Below are 17,859 nucleotides of genomic sequence, written 5' to 3' on the forward strand. Positions count from 1 at the left end.
ACAGTCAGGCAGTCCCTGAAGGATGTGAAGCCTGCCGGTAAATCATGGCCCCTGCTCCACTCCTGCTGCATGTTCTATGCACAGGAGGAAAGTTTGAATTTTTCAGAGGAGATGACGGAACAGTTCATCATTTCATTATCTGCATGTTATTTTTCAGAATCTCTTTCCATACCATATCCATGAGGAATTACAAGGATTTGTCTTTGACTCTATCTATATATGTGTGTACTTAAAGGACTTGAAAAGGGCATTTTCAACCCTTAATGTGATTCAGTTCTATTTCAATAAAACTGCTTCATGAATAGCAACCAATTTAGTAAGGTCAATTTTCCTTGCTGTTAAATTCCGCTTTCAGAGTGCAGAAAAATTCTATGGTCACCAATAAGAATCCTGGCAAAGTGAAAAAAATGAAGATAGTCAAGGATCCCTCAGTTTTAAACATGGGGCCTTGCTGCTGATCAGAGAGCTACTCTCTCTAAAGGGTCATTTACTTTTATAATAATTTCATAAACCGAGCCCAAGCTATGCCAAATCACACCACATCTAACCTAACCTGGCTGGTTGGAAAGCTTGATGTCAGGGTCATATAGCAGAGTTCTTAAGCAAATGGGCTCTGTTCACAGAATGCCTGAGTTAGAATCTTGGCTCTACTCCTAACTATGCCTGTGCAGCCTAGTGCAGGTTACTGAACCTTTCTAAGCCTTGGTTTCCTCATTTCTAAACTGGTATTTTTAAAAATGCCTCTGTTACAGATTTAATTGAGATAATTTATGTGACATGCTTAGCACAGTGCTTGATGCATAATAACAAGAAGCACTTATTATGTGCTCTGTTTTAAGAGCTTTTCTTGTATTTACTAATTTAATTATCAGAACAACCATATGGCAAAAGATACTATAATTATTCCAATTTTACAGGTAAAGAAACTGAGGCCCAGAGGGGTTGAGTAGTCTCCCTAAGATCACATATCTAGTTACATGGCAAAGTTAAAATTCAAGCCCATGTATGCCAGCTCTGGAGTCCATGCCCTCAGCATCTATATTATGCTGCTTCTCCCTAAGACCTTAGAAATGTCATTTTTATTAAAAGATAGAGGTTCAGAATTCAATTCAGAAATGTTTGATAATATAGTTCTTAAATTGGGAATATTAAGGAATAAGGGCCTTGGAAAACTTTGCTCATCAATACTTGAGTTAGTGAATGAATGAATGAATGAGTAAATGAGTGAATTAATGAATAAATGAAAGCAAATGTTGCATGATTAAAGCCAGAAGTATGACTTAGAACCACACTCAGGAAATCAGCTTTGGTTAGAAGACATAGACATTATACTATTATAATGTCACATTAAGAATAAAATGACAATTCCAAGGTTTGTACTAGTAGTAGTTTTAAGACATAGGCATCTCCCTGCTGAGTCTCAGACTTTAGGTGGAGGAAGCTTGTCACCCCTTGGGAAGCACCCAATGTGATGATCGTATTTTAGCAATGTGTGTGTAAAGATGGTTTGCCAGAGTCCAGCACTGGCCCATGGAAAACACATTTTTATCTGACTTTTTAAAGCCAGATTTGGTGTTCCATTAGCACTGTGTAGGAGGCCCAAGTGTCCTCTGCATTATGCTAATTGTTTAAGCATGACAGGTTATTACTTCAGTCAGAGGGGTAATGTAGGTTGGGGGATAAAAGTAGGGCCCAAACACAATTTTCTAGTTTTTGAGAAGCAATTATAAATAGATGAGAAGTCGTAAAAATATGACACATGGGAGGGCTCATCAGTAGGATTGAAAAGGCGACTGGAGCCCCCTCAGCCAAGAGAAGGAGTGGTTCAACGCTGGCAAGTCTACAGCAGTGATTTAAAAATAGCAGCGATAATTCTGCAGCAAAACAGAACAATGAAACCGAGAGTCACAGTGCTCAAAAAAGACATTGGCCCAACACAATGCTCTCTCATTGGATAAGCTATTTTCATAGCAAACCCAAATTTCAAAATGTCAGCCTGATAAATAGGGGAGATGTGAAAGGATACAGTCAAGGTGTTTCATTTTAATACTTAAAGAAGAAAAAGAAAGTATTCTTGTTTCTAACAATCTTTTAGAGCTTTAAGGAAAGAGGATGTTGTGTTTTGAAGAGAGACCTAGTTGTATCTTGTCTAGAAGCTATTTTAGTATATACAACCCTTAAGCAGGTTCAGATCATATTATGAGGCTCATTTTTTCTCTATAATAGAGTGAATATTAGTTAGAATTCAATAATCACAATGAGCTATAAAAGTTTAAAACATAATGTCTTACTTTTATTCCCATTTTTTTCTGAGTATAGGTGCTGTCTTGATATGGTAAGATAAGACAGCATCTACTAGTATCTCGTATAATACATAGTCTGTCAGGGTGTCTACGCACATAGGCTTTAGAGTTACCTGGTAATTCTGAAAACCATCTTCACTGGTTTTCAAAAACATTGGCTGGTAGATTTGAACAATATTTAATATCTCCAAGGTTTCCCTTTCTCATTTCTAAAATGAGGATAAATAGCACTGGCTACATAGGGTTATTCTGAGACCTAAATTAATGAATGCACAGCGCTTAGTATGAACTAAATTAATACTGGCTGTGATTCCTTTTACTGCTGTTGCCTGCAATCTTGGGCAAAAAGTATGATATTTGATTTGACCTTTTTGGCTCTTGACTTTTTCCAAGGAAGGTGTTGGGCTAGGTAGCTCAAGCTCTGAGGTCTCTTGAACATGCATGCATGTGCATGTGTGGTGTGTGCGTGTGTGTGGTCATAGCTCATAGAAATCTCTCTGTATCTCAGAGATCCATGCAAAGTTTTCCAAGAGCAGTGTATTTCATAGGAATCAGGGATTTTCATCTCAATTGTTCCTTCTGTTAGGCAAAGATCCTCCTAAAACCAGACTTAATATTTGAGATTAGAAATGAGATCATAACAGATTTCAGGGACTAGACAAATTGACACAGCTGGCAAAAGCAGGTGGAGTTTATATACTCCCTTTGTCTTAGAGGTACATTCTTACTTACCAATCATTTAAAAATAAAGGAAAGATGTTTCAGCCACTGTCTTGTTCTGTTCTAAATCCCCAGCTGAAAACACTCCTAGAATTAAATAGTACACAGAGAGGAGCAGAGTGCTCCTCTATCTCAACCTCCTCAGCATTGTTATTTGCTCTGTGGTGGGAAAGAGAAAAGCCATCCATAAAGTTCCAAGTGAATTAGTAAGTGGAGCAGCTGCAGGAGTCCATGGCTGACTTCAGACTATATTTTGCCCTTGATTATCCCTGCCTTTGCTATTGAGTGTCATTCTAGTCAATGGGATTACAATGGGGAGTTTAAGGGAGAACAGAGAGAAAATGATACACAGATGCATGCAGAAAGTAGTAAAAGGAAATGCTCATGAAAGGTTTAATTAGTTTGGGCACTCAGATTGAAGGAACAGAGTAGGACTCCTGCCAAGGAGAGTAACAGGAGTGCCAGACCATTCCGCTGGCCGGGTCTTGACCCAGGATCAATTTTCTATTTGCTATCTTATTCTCCACTAATGTTGAGGTAATGCTAATTATATTTGGAAATTGTTTCCTTTTAAAGATCTTGGAAAAAATGACACTTAAAGATCTTGAAAAAAAGATGTGGAAGACAGAGAATTAAGCACTCAACAATAAAAACATATTCATTTTATATGCTACTTAACATTTTACAGTGCATTTCTATGCACTTTATCTCCTTAGGTCCTTACAATTATGCTTTGAAGGCATTGTTAACTCCACCCCATTAGTTAGATGTATTAGGCTGCAAGTTACAGAAAACTCAACTCAAAGTGTCTTTAACAACATGTACATTAGTATCTCTTTGTCTGCTGTTTTGCTTTTTGAAACAGTGGTTCCAAAATAAGTGAGTACAGTACAATAAGGTATTTGGAGAGAGAGAGAGAGACCACATTCACAGAACTTTTATTACAGTATATTGCTATAATTGCTCCACTTTATTATTCATTGTTGGTTGTTCATCTCTTTTTTTGCCACGTTTATAAATTGTATCATAGGTATACATGCACAGAAGACAACATAGGATATTTAGGGTTTTGTACTATCTGTGGTTTCAGGCATCCACTGGGGGTCTTGGAACATGTTCCTTGCCAATAGGGAGACTACTGTGAATGCATTCTTTTCGTTCAGAGCTGTGGGAAGATTTCAGGATTGATCAATTTAGTGGCTCACCATTATCATTAAGATGCCCAGTTTTCCATCACAAGTGTTGCCTGCATCACCAGGCTGATAGGAAGATGTCTATAGGGGGTCCAGCCATCACAACAAAGCCCAAATATTTCTAGAAGAAAATGAAAGATTACTTTACCCTCTAGAGCTCTCTATTAGGAGTAAGAATTTTTTTTTTTTCAAATGCATCCCTCAAGTTTCCCTTCATGTCTCCCTGGCCAGAGTTGTATCTTATTCTTGAACTGATCATTGGCAAGAGGAATGGGATTACTTTTAGACCAGTCAGGCCCACTTCTGGGGCTGAGGGAAGGGTCAGAGTTCCCTGAGGCATGTGACTGTGTGGAACACAGGTGAAGGGTATCAGAACAGAATGAAGTTCATGTTTAAAAGGAAGACATGGGAATGGATACAGGTTGGGCAGTTCACGGTGTCACTACACTCAATGTGGATTAAAGTAAATAGACCCAGAATGGCAAAGAGATTGCCTAAGGCATGGCAAAGTCATGGTTGCTAAAAGCTGCATTTAAAGATAAAGGGTGTATAGAATACTAACAGAACATAGAACATCCTGGCTGGAAGGGACTTTAAAGGTCATCAAGCCCAATCCCATCGTCTAACCCAGTATTTTGGGAGCAGGGTGCTTGGTATCTCTAGCTCTCCAGCCAAAAGAGATTACTAATGTATGCCTCTGTTTGAACACATCCTCTGAATCTGTTAGTCTTCCCATTGAAGGGTAATCTATGAATACCACACAAAAATTTTACGTGTAGGAGAGGAATGTATACATCCAATGGTAGACTGGTTCCAGACTGCGGGAGTTCAGAGGGGCTTCCAGTTTCTGAGGTCTTTCCTACTCTTGAGGGAGATGAGTAGAGCAGGGAGAGGCAGGAACATGTCTCCAGCTAAGAAATGGCCAAGAAAACGGGGGATGTAAATGGGCAGTTCTTCCTTACATGAAGCAGTCTCCCCATCCACCCACAACGGCATGCCTGCCTTGGTAGACTTGGTGGCCTCCTTATCTCTTCTCTATTTCCTGCAGTCCCCTCTGTCTTTTACGGCAGCCCTCCCTTCCCCAAGTTTTGCTTCTCTGTCTGTTATTGCTAGGACCAGGCAGTCAGTTTGAACTAGTTTTACCTTGGTAAACCTAGAGTAGGAGTTGGGAATCAGATCTACAGGAAGGATGTCAAAAACAGTGACACTGCCTCTTTTAGCCTGAGGATGAAGCATCTTCAAGACAAGCAAAACTTTCTCCTGAAAAAATGGACTAACCACATGCAGTATAATTCTGAAATGTTAGTATGCTAGCTGAATCTTTGTCTCTTTGCTGAACCTTATCAAATATTCCTAAGATTGTCCACCTTTTAGCATAATTGGAGAACGTCTTAATGTTGGAAAAAAAAAAAAACACTTTCCCCCACCTTATCAAAGACATTTTTATCCCACTTGGCAGGGACAAGGGTGGGTGTGCTCCTTATCACCAAGACTGCTGCACACTGTCAGGGCTGTTGGCCACAGTGTCGTGGCTGGGCCACCACAACTGCCCCAGCCTTCTCATCTGTCCTTTTGTGTTGGATCTCTCTCCCGCAATTCAAAGTCTGGGTAGGAGTGTCTGTTTGGTTGCACTGGGTCAAATATTCTTGCCCTGGTATGTGTGCACACATGTGAAGGGGTTGGAGGTAGGGAAGGTGAAAAAGGAGTCCGTTCCTTATGCTTCAGTTTTTGGAGTGAGAAAAGGTGTCCTATTTCTCACCAAGACTAATCCAATGTAGAATTTGGATGTTGGGCATTCAAATATTGGACAGCCAACAAATGACGAGTGCCTATGGCATAAATTACCTGAATTTCAAAAGCAGAGAAAAGAAAAGGCTCATGCCTGACAAAAAGAGAAAAAATAAAGAAAAGCCACTAGTTAGCAGAGAAAAATCATATAATCAAACAGGACTTAGCAAACCCTCAAACGTTTCTCAGAACTGTTACAGCAGTGGTTCTCACACATTGAATGCGTCAGAATTAATGAACACCTAAAACAAGTTTCTTTCTTTTTTTTTTTTTTTTTTGAGGCAGAGTTTCGCTCTTCTTACCCAGGCTGGAGTGCAATGGCGCAATCTCGGCTCACCGCAACCTCTGCCTCCTGGGTTCAGGCAATTCTCCTGCCTCAGCCTCCTGAGTAGCTGGGATTACAGGCACATGCCACCATGCCCAGCTAATTTTTTGTATTTTTAGTAGAGACGGGGTTTCACCATGTTGACCAGGATGGTCTCGATCTCTTGACCTCGTGATCCACCCGCCTCGGCCTCCCAAAGTGCTGGGATTACAGGCGTGAGCCACCGCGCCCGGCCCTAAAACAAGTTTCTAAACCTCATCCCAGATTTATTGAATAAGACTCCACTGGGTATAGGGTCCAGGAATTCACATTATCTGTAGACTTTCTGGATAGTTCTGACACGGTTGGTCTGTAGACCTCCTCTGAGAAACACTGCTATTTGGATATTGGAAGAGATGATCAGTATAACAATAAAAATGGCTGAATTTGAGTAGAGAATTCTATTGTAAGTATTTTTTTTTTTGTATTTAAGTTCTGGGATACATGTGTAGAATGTGCAGGTTTGTTATATAGGTATATACATGCCACGTTGGTTTGCTGCCCCCATCAACCCATCATCTTCATTAGTTATTTCTCCTAAAGCATCCCTCCCCTAGCCCTCCACCCATCAACAAGACCTGGTATGTGATGTTCCCCTCTCTGTGTCCATGTGTTCTCACTGATCAACCCCTACTTATGAGTGAGAACACGTGGGATTTGGTTTTCTGTTCCTGTGTTTGTTTGATGAGAATAAGAATGTTTGTTTCCAGCTTCATCCATGTCCCTGAAAAGGACATGAACTTTTCCTTTTCAATGGCTGCATAGTATTCCATGGTATATATGTGCCACATTTTCTTTGGTGTGTAGGCTATTAATTACTGCCTCAATTTTGGACCTTGTTATTGGTCTATTCAGGGATTCGACTTCTTTCTGGTTTAGTCTTGGGAGGGTGTATGTGTCCAGGAATTTATCCATTTCTTCTAGATTTTCTAGTTTATTTGTGTAGAGGTGTTTATAGCATTCTCTGATGATGGTTTGTATTTCTGTGGGATCAGTGGTGATAACCCCCTTATCATTTTTTATTGTGCCCATTTGATTCTTCTCCCTTTTTTTCTTTATTAGTCTGGCTAGCAGTCTATCTATTTTGCTAATCTTTTCAAAAGCCAGCTCCTGGACTCCTTGAGTTTTTTAATGGTTTTTCATGCCTGTCTTCTTCAGTCCTGTTCTGATCTTAGTTGTTTCATGTATTCTGAAAGCTTTTGAATTTGTTTGCTCTTGCTTATCCAGTTCATTTAATTCTGGTGTTAGGGTGTCAATTTTAGATTTTTCCCACTTTCTCCTGTGGGCATTTTAGTGCTATGAATTTTCCTCTAAACACTACTTTAACTGTGTCTCAGGGATTCTGTTACATTGTATCTTTGTTCTCATTGCTTTCAATGAACTTATTTGTTTTTGCCTTAACTTCGTTATTTACCCAGTAGTCATTCAGGAGCAGATTGTTCAGTTTCCATGTGATTGTGCAGTTTTTCTTTTTCTTTTCTTCTTCTTCTTTTTTTTTTTTTTTGAGACAGAGTCTTGCTCTGTCATCCAGCTGGAGTGCAATGGCATGCCCTTGGCTCCCTGCAACCTCCACCACCTGGGTTCAAGCAATTCGCCTGCCTCAGCCTCTCAAGTAGCTGGGACTACAGGTACCCACCACCATGCTCTGCTATTTTTTTGTATTTTGGTAGAGACGGGTTTCACCATGTTGGCCAGGATGGTCTCAATCTCCTGACCTTGTGATCCACCTGCCTCGGCCTCCCAAAGTGCCGGGATTACAGGTGTGAGCCACCACACCAGGCAATTGTGCAGTTTTGAGTGAGTTTTCTAATCCCAAGTTCTAATTTGACTGAACTGTAGTTGGAGAGACTGTTTCTTACTATTTCCATTCTTTTGAATCTGCTGAGAAGTGTTTTACTTCTAGTTAAGTGGTCAGTTTTAGAATAAGTGCTATGTGGTGCTGAGAAGAATGTATACTTTGTTGATTTGGGGTGGAGAGTCTGTAGATGTTTAATAGGTCTGCTTGGTCCAGAGCTGAGTTCAAGTCCTGAATATTCTTATTAATTTTCTGTCTTGTTGATCTGTTTAATATTGACAGTGGGGTGTTAAAGTCTCTCACTATTATTGTGTGGGAGTCTAAGTCTTTTTGTAGGTTTCTAAGAACTTGCTTTATGAATCTGGGTGCTCCTGTATTGGGTGCATATATATTTAGGATAGTTAGCTCTTCTTGGTACATTGATCCCTTTACCATTTTGTAGTACCATTCTTTGTCTTTTTTTGATCTTTGTTCCTTTAAAGTCTGTTTTCTCAGAGACTAGGATTGCAACCCCTGTTTGTTTGTTTGTTTTTTCTTCTTTCCATTTTCTTGGTAAATTTTTCTTCATTTCTTTATTTTGAGCCTATGTGTGTCTTTGCACGTGAGATGGGTCTCCTGAATACTAACAGGTCTTGACCCTTTATTCAACTTGCCAGTCTGCATCCTTTAATTGGGGCATTTAACCCATTTACATTTAAGGTTAATATTGTTATGTGTGAATTTGATCCTATCATTATGATGCTAGCTGGTTACTTTGTTCATTAGATGATGCAGTTTCTTCATAGCATCGATGGTCTTTACAATTTCGTATGTTTTTGCAATGGCTGGTACCAATTCCTTTCCATATTTAGTGCTTCCTCCAGGAGCTCTGGTAAGGCAGGCCTGGTGGTGACAAAGTCTCTCAGCATTTGCTTGTCTGTAAAGAATTTCATTTCTCCTTCGCTTATGAAGCTTAGTTTGGCTGGATATGAAATTCTGGGTTGAAATTTTTTCTTTAAAAATGTTGAATATTGGCCCCCATTCTCTTTTGGCTTGTAGGGTTTCTGCAGAGAGATCTTCTGTTAGTCTGATAGGCTTCCCTTTGTGGGTAACCCAACCTTTGTCTCTGGCTTCCCTTAACATTTTTTCCTCATTTCAACCTTGGTAAATGTCATGATTATGTGTCTTCTCAAGGAGTATCTTCGTGGTGTTCTCTGTATTTCCTGAATTTGAATGTTGGCCAGTCTTGCTAGGTTGGAGAAGTTCTCCTGGATAATACCTTGAAGAGTGATTTTCAGCTTGGTTCCATTCTCCTTGTCACTTTCATGTACACTAGTCAAACGTAGGCTTGGTCTTTTCACATAGTCCCATGTTTCTTATTAGTCTAACCTTTTTTCAAGGTTCTTAACTTCCTTGCATTGGGTTAGAACATGCTCCTTTATCCTGGAGGAGTTTGTTTTTATTCACCTTCTGAAGCCTATTTCTGTCAATTTGCCAAATTCATTCTCCGTCCAGTTTTGTTACCTTGCTGGCAAAGGAGTTGTGATCCTTTGAAGGAGAAGAGGCATTCCGGTTTCTGGAATTTTCAGCCTTTTTGCACTGTTTTTTCCTCATCTTCATGGATTTGTCTACCTTTAGTCTTTGATGTTCATGACCTTCAGATGGGGTTTTTGTGTAGGTGTCCCTTTGTTGATGTTGACGCTATTAGTTTCTGTTTGTTAGTTTTCCTTCTAACAGGCCCCTCTTCTGCAGGTCTACTGGAGTTTGCTGGAGGTCCACTCCAGACCCTGTTTGCCTGGGTATCACCAGCAGAAGCTGCAGGACAACAAAGATTTCTGCCTGTTCCTTCCTCTGGAAGCTTCATCCCAGAGGTGCACTGCCAGATGCCAGCCAGAGTTCTCCTGTATGAGGTGTCTGTCGACCCTAGCCTGGAGGTATCTCCCAGTCAGGAGGCACAGGTGTCAGGGACCCACTTGAGGAGGCAGTCTGTCCCTTAGCAGAGCTTGAGTGCTGTGCTTGGAGATCTGTTGCTCTCTTCAGAGCCAGAAGGCAGGAACATTTAAGTCTACTGAAGCTGTGCTGACAGCCGCCTGTTCCCCCTGGTGCTTTGTCACAGGGAGATGGGAATTTTATCTGTAAGCCCCTGACTGTGGCTGCTGCCTTTCTTTCAGAGATGCCCTGCCCAGAGAGGAGAAATCTAGAGAGGCAGTCTGGCTACAGTAGATTTGTGGAGCTGTGGTGGGCTCTGCCCAGTCCAAACTTCCAGGTAGCTTTATTTACATTGTGAGGAAAAAACCATCTACTCAAGCCTCAGTACTGGTGGATACTCCTTCCGCCACTAAGCTTGAGCATTCCAGGTTGACTTCAGACTGCTGTGGGGGCAGTCAGTGGATCTTAGCTTGCTGGTCTCCATGGTGGTGGGATCTGCTGAGCTAGACCACTTGGCTCCCTGGCTTCAGTTCCCTTTTCAGGGGAGTGAATGGTTCTGTCTTGCTGGCATTCTAGGCACCACTGGGGTATGAAAAAAACTCCTGTAGCTAGCTTGGTTTCTGCCCAAATGGCCACCCAGTTTTGTGCTTGAAACCCAGGGCTCTGGTGGAGTAGGTGCCCAAGGGAATCTCCTGGTCTGCAGGTTGTGAAGACCATGGGAAAAGCAGAGTGTCTGGGCTGGAATGCACCATTCCTCACGTGACAGTCCTTCTCGGCTTCCCTTGGCTAGGGGAGGGAGTTCTCTGACCCCTTGCACTTCCAGGGTGAGGCAATGCCTGATTCTGCTTTTGCCAGCCTCTGTGGGCTGCACCCACTGTCTAAGCAGTTGCAATGAGTTAGGCTGGGTACCTCACTTGGAAATGCATAAATCACCTGCTTTCTGTGTTGATCTCACTGGGAGCTGCAGACTGGAGCTGTTCCTATTTGGCTATCTTGCCAGCCACCTATCTTAAGTATTTTACCCAGAATTATCTCATTTCAACTTCACTATAGCCCTAGCAAGTAGTACTGTTTTCCCCATTTTACAGGTAGGCTAAACACTGCACATAAATGTTAAGTAATTTGCCTAAAGCCACAAAGTGAGAAAGAAGTAGGCACATGATTTACATTTCACACTGATCCCAAACCCACATTTTTATGCCTGAGCAGAGGGCTTCCTGGTAAGGACAAGAACCCAAATACTGATGTTTGCAGCCCTAGGTCTTACTGAGGTTTGTGGATCCCAGTGATTGGTCCCATGGAGAACACAGAGACAGAAAGATGATAATCACTTCCAAAGAGGATGGGAAACTTGAAGAGAAAAACACTAATCTGATCTCAATGGCTAATATGTTGTGGCTTAATATCTATTAATATTCTAAAATTTGGTTGAATAATCTTGAAACCAGAAAAGATGATAAATTTTGTATGGCATCAGCAAATTGTATTGTCTTGATTTCCTTATTTTTATGAAAGTAAAATTAGATGAGATCTATAATTTATCCCATATTCAACTAATAGCAACCTTCTGACAACCAGATTTATTCTCTCTTCATTTTTCATGGGGTGGGGGTGCATGTCGGGGGGGGGTGTGGGGTGACAAGTGATAAAATAATAGCCAAATAATAATAATTTTTTAAAAAAATGACCTTCTAGGGCATGTTTTCAGATTAGTATACACTGAAGCCAATATTCTATATGTTCTTTATTTGTGTCGAAATACTACCCAGTGAGACTGACATTTTGGAAAGATGATTCTGTGGCCCTGCAAATCACAAGTCACATGAGAAGTGTGTATGTACTGCACTGAACTTGTTAAGGAATGAAGACAGCTTGAAACACAAAGATCTAATTTTAGTTGACCAGAAAATTCAATTAGCCAGGGAATGCTATTTGTTGAAAATGCAACTTCTTTTCTAAATATAGTGGTTTATGTATCAGTAGGAGGAGGTCAGGGGGAGTTTTAGGGAGCAGAGATGGTAAGATGTCAATCTCTAATGTATACACTATTCAAAGGAAAGGTGTAATCAAATGTTCTATATATAACAAAAGACATCATTCACTGAATGAGTTTGGATTCAACATAATGAAAAAGAAGAAAGTTTCAGAAAAAGAAGAATAGCTTCTAGCCAGTCTGAGTGGTGGGTCCCATCAGGAGGCAGAGAGATATACAAAAGTCTTTTTGTATCCATGATCCTTTGATCCTATATTTGTATAGAGGATAAGACAGTAACTTTACTACTGACCCACTGAAAGATTTCTAAGAGAAGCCCAGAAAGAGGCCTGGATTATGGTGAATTTATAAAGTTGGCAGAAAGCATATATAAAGATGATTTCTTTCATTTTGCTTTATATATTACTTTCCATTAAAACACTTTATAAAAGCAAATATTTTCTTTTTCATCCTACATCCTTATAACATATGAAGAAGAGATGCTATAAATATTGCATAACAGGTGGAGAGTTAGGAGAATCTTCTTGGCCCTCTCAGCAAGGACCAAAAACAGCTATCAGAGGTACAGTTGAAGGGTCCTTTGCTGCTCTCACATCCGTATCTTCTCTATTAAATAGCTCTACCTTTCATTAATCATCCACCATTAGCAATGTGGCCTGAAACTCTTTTCTGCTTGAAGTCCCACCCCATCCCATCCCCATAGTCATTGTATATAGCATCTTAGTCAAGAAAAATGATTTTGAAAACTTCGTCTCTTTTAAGTAGAATTGTAGAGATAAGTAATTTCACTGTAGAAGTGAAGTTTCTGCTCAAAGGGAGAAAAAAAAGAAGGAAGGACAGGATAGACATTTTTCACGTGGCATGTGCTGTGTGCTTGTTCTCCATTTGCAAGGCAAGTAGCCTATTGTGTATGTCTCAGAACTTCCATTAGATTTTCCTATCTGTCTCAATGGGAGTTTTTGAGACATGGGAGAGAAAGAGACTTGCTGACCTTTAAAAAGTAGCTGATCCGTTTGTAGCATCTACTGTCGACTTTGCAGTGATTTCAATATTTCAGCGAAGGTTTTTAATAGAAAAGAAGTTCATGAGCCACACATTTTATTTCTCCTTGACCACTGGGAATTACCATATCTGACCGTTTGGGAAGTGTTATTATAAATGTTCTTCAGTGTCACTTGACTACATGGCAGTCAAATAATAGAACTTTTTCTGAGTAAAACAGAAAATGGTAGTGGTGTAGGAACTAGCTGGAACAAAAGAGCAGTAAAAAACTAGTTTTTCTATGGAGTTAAAATAGACAAGTGAGTCTATGACTTCATGACCTTTTATAATCTACAAATGGCTGGCTTTCACTTGAAAAGGGACAGTGAAGGGCAATACTGGAATAAAGGGTGTTCATGTCTTCTTGTCTAGGATAAAAGCTGTTCCATTCCTATATCAGAAAATTTTGAACATTTCCCTTAAGGTTTACTTTTAGTGTCCTGGTTTCAATTAAATAACACGGAGAATTTTCGTGGTATTCCCAGAAGTACAAATGGGACAGTAAAAAGCAACTGTTCCCTGTGGGGGCCTCCAACTAGCTGAAGTAGGGTCCCTTGATGATTATAGATGGGATATCCAGAGCTTTTGAATAATTGCAAAGGTAATGTCAGAAAAAGCCTTTAACTAGAACTGGGGTGGTGGAATTTTGTAATTATCCAAGGGAGACTCATTCAGAGCCTACTCCAAAGAATGAAGACAAAGGGAAATATCAGAAAGATTGCATGGAGGTACCATTGGCAATATTCTCAAAGAAAGCATAATGCTGAGTGGAGGAGGTGGAAAAGGTGGCAATAATTCTGATATTTTAATTTTTTTTTACTTGAGAGTCTACGATTGGGCAGCATTGCCAAGTAAAATGGGTAAAACAAGATAAATCTTGTGTTTGTTAGCAGTTATGATTTACTTTGAACCAGTCTTGAAAACAAAATGGTTCATGTACATAAACCAATGAGGACAAAAAGAGACCAGACCCATCTGCGTCTGTTTCTAGAACTACTTGTGGCTCCTACCGAGTGGATAATTTATGAAATGCCTAGAATGGGATTAAAAACATTCCCAGCACAGATAGAGTTAAGTAGCACAGTATGTTTTGAAAAATGTCTCCCAAATAATTTAGCAAAGCCACAAAAAAGCAGTGAAAAAGGACTAAGCAACATACATTGATAGACCCAAACATGACTGAATGTATTGAGACAGTGCATAATTATATTAGAAGCTAGGTAAGAAAGACCTCAGTGCATAAATGTCTTCTAAAAATTGTGTTATTTTGAGTTCAGCTTATTTTTTAAAATTCCCAACAACTTTTACTATACTTCCAGGGGAAAAAAAATGTTCTTCAACTTTGTTCACCCACTATAAAAGATACCAGCTTTACATAATAAAAAATTAGATATGTGAAAGTTCCAATGTATTCCTTATCATAAAGTTAGTACTTTATAAATGTGAATATGTTGAATCCAGAGTTAAGTGAATTTCCACACAGTTTGAGTTTTATTGCTAAGCTACTTTATCCTTCCAGCTGAATTTGTATATATTCCCCTGCAATGACCTTCATCCCTCTTTTACCCTTTTTAAAAGAATTGTCTATCTTTGTCATATCTGTTTTCTCACTTCCTTCAAATCACTTGGCTTTGCCCTCCCAACCCTCCACTCAAACCTGGAGAAAGTTTCTAATTGCCAAATTCAATTGCCTTTTCAATTCTTAGTTTACCATATCTCACTGTAATATTCAACACCACTTTTTCTTTCTTGGATCTATATCTACCTTTGACTTCCTGGACTTATCTCTTCCCCAATTTCCCTCCAGTCTTTTAGAATGACTCATTTCAGCTTCCTCTGAAGATTGTACTTCCTTTCTCTAGCCCTTTAAATGCTGTGGTTTCCTATGACTGTGTCCTCTTACCCTCTGTCCTGTTCTCTTTTCACTCATTGCACTCTATTTTAGTACAGAAACACATGCATGGCTTCTGCTATCACCTAGCTGGTGATTCTAGGTCTGCATATGCAAATGAGGCCTCTCTCTGGAGCTCATGGAGTGATGCCAACTCCCTGTGAACACGCCACTGGGGTGTCCTGGGCAGCACAACATTATCATGTCCATAACTGAGCTCGTTTTGATCTTCTACTTCCATGACTTAACACTAATACATAAGGCTTATCAAGGCCTTTAAAATGTGAGCCTTTCTTACCTCTCTGGAGTTATCTTACTCCCCACATAAGTACTAGAGTCCCCCAAATTCATTCTCTCTCTCCCTTTCTCTCTCTCATGCCTTCAGCCAATGCCCCTGCTGCTCCCTCTCTCTGAAACTCTCTCGCTTTACATTTACTGCTTTCTTGGTCTAATTCTACTGTCGGCCCAGACATCATTTCCTCAAGAAGGCTCCTTTATTACACTTCCCAGCCTGCTTTAGGTGTCCCTCTTAAGTGCTTCTTGTATGCTCTGTATTTAAGGTCTTTATTTTTTCCACATGTAAAATATTTCTTGTTTCCTTCTCTGTGTTCTCTACTAGACTGTGAGCTCCTCCAGGGCAGGGGCATGGTAGGGGCCTGTTTAAATGAATAGCTTGGCTTCTAATTCTTCCCTTCCCTGCTGCCAATGTCATATCTAGTCAATGAAAGAAAAAGTTTGAACAGGATTTAATGGTTTGACAGAGGTTGATCTTAGAATTCTGTTTTCCCTTTTTCTTTCTCCTCCTATGTGCACATGTTTGTGGAGGATGGGTTGCATAAAGCTTTTTGGAAGCTGGGAGTGACTTCATCTGAAGTGGGAGAAACCTGCTTAAGGGTAACCCTCCCCTCCAAGAGGAGAAGGAAGAGAATACAGCAGTGTTCTAAGTACTCTTACAGGTTTTCTGTACAATGAGCTAAAAATCTAGCAATATGCTCTGCACATTGTTAGTGTCCATTGGAAAATCTTTCCTGTACCCAAGGGCTCAACTGAGCCATCTAAAGTTCACATCTTCACACCATCACCTAAAGACTTCCATGAGGCTGAAGATACCCAGCCTCTTTAATGGGCCACACAGAACTCTTTTCTACTTCTTTGGCTTCATCTGTTATGATCATTTTGGATTGTCCTTCCTTTCTTCCTGAAAATGCAAACCCTCCCCATTGCTTCAGGCCTTCGAAACTTGACTGGAGTCTTCTTCCTCCCAGATTCTCCTTCCAGAACCCCACTGGCGGGGCTAGCTGTGGCTCCTCCACATTTCCTAATACCCTGTGCTTGGCTTTCTGGTCACACCGGCCTCAGCATTGAATAACTCATCTGCTAGTGTGTCAGCTCCTCCAAAGGCAGGAAGTGATCTTGTTCATCTTTGAATGTTCATAATGCCGGATATATAGAAGGTACTCAAAAATATTTTACTGAATTAATGAATAAGTGAAATATTGAACAGTAATGCACTCAGAAGTGTGCAAATTACCTTACTGCACAAATTTTTCTTGAAAGTCTGCCACATCCTGAATGGCAGATGTTATTGACTTTGACTCAGGTAAGAGTTTGAAGTTGCATCTCAGGAACTTGCCCAATGCTGGAGGAAGTAAGAAGATAATCCCTTTATTTAAGCAGTAAGTTGCATTTCGTAACTGAATACTTCCCAGTTTTTAGCATAGCCAGAGCTTCCCGTCATGCCCTATCACTTTAAAGAGAGACTTGGAGTACTCACTTAGGCTACAGAGAGTTGTCATGTGGCTGGAGAATAACCTGACATCCCAGGAACTCTTCTACCAGGAGAGACTCAACCAGCCCATGTATCAACTTAAAGGCTTTTGAGTGGAGGAGCTACTATCTATGTGTGTCTGAGACACTTGGCTGTCATCCTTCCAGATTGGGCCTCCTGCTTTCTAGGTGGAAAAGTTATTAGAGTTTCTTGCATATATGTGGGGTCCCAGTTGGTGCTAAAAAAAAAAGTCCCTTAGAACCTGTGTGATCTTGGATAAGCTTCCTAACCTTTCTGTGCCTTAGACTCTTCACAAAAGGTGTGACAATGCGTATGCTGTGGGACTATTGGAAAGATTAAATCAGATGAATTATGTAAAGAGGGCAAGGTCCACAGTAAGTGTTGAATAAATGTCAGATGTAGTTATTATAGTTAAGTGCCTTCTGACTGATAATGTCTCTAGAGACCCAGCCTTGAGAAGAGAACTTGGAGAGAAAATATCCTGGAGGGAAACTGAAATGAAAATGTAAACCAGAGTCTTCATGTTGAAATTCAGAGTACTTTCATTAAAAGTATGTCTCATGTCATTAATGATCCGAAATGAACAAAAAATCTTAGAGTTTGCATGAAAATTTTGAATCTGTTTTCATGTTATATGATTATTACTACTTTTTTCTATTTCTCCACTCTTGTGCTATTACTAAATTCCCTGTGCAGAGGCACCTCTTGGGTCCCTCATGTCGATTTGGCTCAATTATCTTTCAAAGCCACTCTGACCTACCTATTTATGGGAAGTGACAGTAGCTTTCTCCCTCCTCCAGGGATTTCAGTCCTCTTTTCACAGAGGAGGTTCTGACAGAAAGGAGTCCTTATTTATTTTAAGCCCTCAGCTCTCTTGCCTACCTTAGAATTTGTGGCTGGCCTCATCTTTCTGATCAAAGGGCTATGTTTTCTGCCAGGGAAGCTTGAGATGGAGGAAAGGACAGGTAAAAGGCACAGCCACGGAGCACTCTAGGTCTAAAGGAATCTCAGCTGGAGGGAACATTGGGGCCCAGGGTGCAGATAAGTAATGGCTGCACCAATTTTGCTTTTACA

The sequence above is a fragment of the Sapajus apella genome, unplaced genomic scaffold (assembly GCF_009761245.1).
Source record: "Sapajus apella isolate SASKATOON/1434 unplaced genomic scaffold, GSC_monkey_1.0 scaffold28, whole genome shotgun sequence".
Lineage (NCBI taxonomy): Eukaryota > Metazoa > Chordata > Mammalia > Primates > Cebidae > Sapajus > Sapajus apella.